The sequence below is a fragment of the Podarcis raffonei genome, chromosome 17 (genome assembly GCF_027172205.1).
Source record: "Podarcis raffonei isolate rPodRaf1 chromosome 17, rPodRaf1.pri, whole genome shotgun sequence".
Taxonomy (NCBI): Eukaryota; Metazoa; Chordata; class Lepidosauria; order Squamata; family Lacertidae; genus Podarcis; species Podarcis raffonei.
The window spans coordinates 22,307,238-22,311,855 of NC_070618.1; positions in this window are offsets into that span (position 1 = coordinate 22,307,238).

Sequence of the window (4,618 nt, forward strand, 5' to 3'; positions counted from 1 at the left end):
GATGTCATAATAGGAACTCTGTGGTGAGATGGCTTCGTGACATCATAATGGCGAACGAGTTATGATTAGATTGACTGGGTGAGATCCATAAATAATGGCTCCTAGAATCCCTAGGGCTCGATAACTTGAGGTGTAGAACTCTTGTTAGAAAAAATCCAGGCAGAGGGCCTTCTTGGTACTGGCGCCCGCCCTGTGGAACGCCCCCCCCCATCAGATGTCAAGGAGATAAACAACTACACAACTTTTAGAAGACATCTGAAGGCAGCCCTGTATTGGGAGGTTTTTAATGTTTGAGGATTTATTGAGTTTTAATATGTGTTTGGAAGCTGCCCAGAGTGGCTTAGGTAACCCAGCTGGATAGGTGGGGTATAAATAAATTGTTGTTGTTGTTTAGCTCTCTTAAAAGCATGGTTTCACATGAATCTCACTATGGGGTAATCCATCATACTCCTCTTGACAACTTAGATCCTAAGTTGGTTGTAAGCGATAGTGAAGTCACGTTAAAAAATTGTTAATGCAAATATTTTCAAATATATATATTCCGTTATAGGCAGTGCTTTTTTTCTTAAAAAAAATATGTTTAGGGGTACTTTCATTTTGACTCAAGGAAACCACCATTTTATAGTTCAAATAAATACAGCAAACGGACAAAAGTACAAAGATACACAAAATGTTTAGGGGTATGCGTACCCCTGCGTACCCCCAGAAAAAAGCACTGGTTATAGGTGTCCCATAATACTCATTCCATACTTGTAAGAAATCGGGTTTTTATTGAGGCAGCACCTGCACTTTCAAGTTCCTTGCCTGCTGACATTAAGCAGGTGTCTTTGTTGTATTATTTTTGGTGCCTCCTTGAAAGATTTTTCGTTTGTCCAAGCCTATCTAGACATGTAGAAGTTACATGGGTTTTCTCTCTTTTCAGCTACTGTTAATCCTCTTTGGAATGTTTTCTTAACTGTTTCCAATTGAGAAATTCAATGTTTCATTATATACATTTGTAAGCTGCTTAGAGGTTTTCCTACAACCAAACAGCATAGGCGTTCTGCTAAATAAAAGAAAGTTAACAGTACATTGTTTTTCAAAAGGTCTTCCGATACAATAATCTTTATTGTCATTGTCCCATACAGAACAAAAAAATTGAAAAAAATCTACACCAGACATTCAAAAACCAACAAGTCTGCTATCCCAGTTATCCCAGCCTTGTTAGCCCCTAAAAACTCTGATACCCCATAATTGAATACAATATACTCCCATAGAGACTACCTTAAAAGTAAAGGTAAAGGTACCCTTGCCCTTACGGGCCAGTCTTGACAGACTCTAGGGTTGTGCGCCCATCTCACTTAAGAGGCCGGGGGCCAGCGCTGTCCGGAGACACTTCCGGGTCACGTGGCCAGCGTGACAAGCTGCATGTGGTGAGCCAGCGCAGCACACGGAACGCCGTTTACCTTCCCGCTAGTAAGCGGTCCCTATTTATCTACTTGCACCCGGGGGTGCTTTTGAACTGCTAGGTTGGCAGGCGCTGGGACCGAACGACGGGAGCGCACCCCACCGCGGGGATTCGAACTGCCAACCTTTCGATCAGCAAGCCCTAGGCGCTGAGGCTTTTGCCCACAGCGCCACCCGCGTCCTTAGAGACTACCTTACACTGCGTTTAAAACCAAAATCGCATTTGAATAGGAACTGTTTCTCAGGCGGCTAGTCCTAGTCTTTATAACCCTGTACTTTCTTCCAGAAGGCAGAAGCTGAAAGAGATCGTTTCCAGGGTGCGCACTATCCTGCGCTATCTCTGCAGTTTTCTTATGGCACCTGGAAGCATAGATTTGATCCAAGGTGGGAAGAGTGCACCCAGTTATTCTCTCCACAGTCTTTACAACCCTGGACAGTATTGTTTTTTCCCTGACCGTGCAGCTCCCAAACCACACACACAGACCCTAAGTTAATACACTCTCCACAGTACAATGGTTAAAAGCCATCAACAGGTCCTTTGAGAGATTATTTTTCCAGAGGATTCTCAGAAAATATAACCTCTGCTGTGCTCTCTTCATCAGTTCCCGTGCTCAAACAAAAATTAGTTTAAAGGCCTCCTATTTCCACTAGAGGTCAGTAATCGTTTATATCTTGATCACAATCTGTAAATGCTAGAGAAGGATGGTTCCTAGAAGCAGGAGATTTGGAAGGGACCCCGAGGGTCATCTAGTCCAACCCGCTGCAAGGCAGGAATCTTTCCCCCAACCTGACATTAGGAGTCTGATGCTCCAACCACTGCTCCTACATTGCCCAGCTTAGCTTCATGCTGCAATGATCAGCGGTTTGCCTAGCAAGTGTGAAAGAGACTCATAAGAGGCTCATAAGACTGAGTGTTGCTCTTCTTGTCCTTTTCTCAAACAATGAGTCTAGGAGCACCTTAACAGGCTGACCAGGTTCAAAAAGTATCTAAATGGTGCCTAGAGAATGATAGATAATTTATTACGGCCAAAGACCAGCTTGCATAACACACTAAAAACAGCGTTCATAAAGATAAAATATACAATCAGAGCAGATTGCAGCAATGAGCCTCTTGGGCTTGCAGATCAGAAGGTAGGCGGTTCGAATCCCCGTGACGGGATGAGCTCCCGTTGCTCGGTCCCTGCTCCTGCCAACCTAGCAGTTTGAAAGCATGTCAAAGTGCAAGTAGATAAATAGGTACTGCTCTGGCGGGAAGGTAAACAGCATTTCCATACACTGCTCTCGTTTGCCAGAAGCAGCTTAGTCATGCTGGACACATTACCCAGAAGCTGTACGCTGGCTCCCTCGGCCAATAAAGTGAGATGAGCACCGCAACCCCAGAGTCGGTCACGACTGGACCTAATGGCCAGGGGTCCCTTTACCTTTTAAATATTAGTAAGGCAAAGGAGATGGTGTTGGATTTCCGGAGGAAGAGAGGGGAACCTGCCCCGTTGTATATCAGGGGTATGGGGTGTGGAGAGAATTTAACTCCTTTAAATTCCTGGGAGTTTATCTCAGTGAGGACCTCACTTGGAAAATCAGCATAACTCAGGTGGTCAGAAAGGCCTAACAGAGACTCCATTTCCTCAGGGTTTTGCGAAAGAACAATGTTAAACAACAACTGATAACCTCCTTCTACCGGTCCACAATAGAAAGTGTCCTTTCATATTGTATCACAGTGTGGTATGTTGGCTTGACAGCCATGGATAGAAAGTCTTGACAGAGGGTGGTGAACACAGCACATGATATCATGGGCTGTCCCCTGAGCCTGCTAGATGACATCGCAAGGGATTGTTGCCTTAGGAGAGCGAGAAATATTCTCAGGGGTGACTCACACACCGGCCAGCACCTCTTTAATCTCCTACCCTTGGGCAGGAGATATAGAAGTATAGTCAGCCGTGCCAACAGGCTAAAAAATAGCTTCTATCCGTGGGCTGTTAGGCTGTTGAACGGAAAATAACACAGCGCAATTGACCTGTGAGGTGGTGAGTTGTTCGATAAGAGTGCTTTTTTGAGTGCTTTTTTTGGGGGAAGGGAGGCTCGTTTAATTTCATTGGACACAGATTGTACAATGACAATAAAGGTATTATTATTATTATTATTGCCAACTTATTGTGGCAAAAGCTTCTGTGTATCTCCAGCTCCATACTGATCCCACAATATTTATGTAAAAGAAATGGCATACACTCTGCTAGACTCTTCAACAAGGATAGCTCAGTCAGTAGAGCATGGAACTCTTAAGCTCAGGGTTGTGGATTCGAGTTCCATGTTGTGCAAAAGATTCCTGCATCGCAAGGGGGTGGGCTGGATGATCGTTGGGGTTCCTTCCAGCTCTGCAGTTCTATGACTCTAATAATAATAATAATAATAATAATAATAATAATAATAATAATTTATTATTTATACCCCGCCCATCTGACTGGGCTTCCCCAGCCACTCTGGGCGGCTTCCAAAAAAATATTAAAATACTGTAATACATTAAACATTAAAACGTTCCCTAAACAGGGCTGCCTTCATATGTCTTCTAGAAGTCTGGTAGTTGTTGTTATCTTTGACATCTGGTGGGAGGGCGTTCCACAGGGAGGGCGCCACTACTGAGAAGGCCCTCTGCCTGGTTCCCTGTAACTTGGCTTCTTGCAGTGACGGAACCGCCAGAAGGCCCTCGGTGCTGGACCTCAGTGTCCGGGCTGAACGATGGGGGTGGAGACACTCCTTCAGGTATACTGGACCGAGGCTGTTTAGAGCTCTAAAGGTCAGCACCAACACTTTGAATTGTGCTTGGAAATGTACTGGGAGCCAATGTAGGTCTTTCAAGACCAGCGTTATGTGGTCTCGGTGGCCGCTCCCAGTCACCAGTCTAGCTGCCGCATTCTGGATTAGTTGTAGTTTCCGGGTCACCTTCAAAGGTAGCCCCACGTAGAGCGCATTGCAGTAGTCCAAGCGGGAGATAACCAGAACATGCACCACTCTGGCGAGGCAGTCCACAGGCAGATAGGGTCTCAGCCTAAGACTTCTAAGACATGCAATATATATGGAACTCCAGGATTTCTCTCCCTCTCCCTTCCTCTCTCTCTCTCCCTCTCCCATGGTTGTGCAAGTACTCAGGCAGATTCAGGAATTGCCACAAAAAATA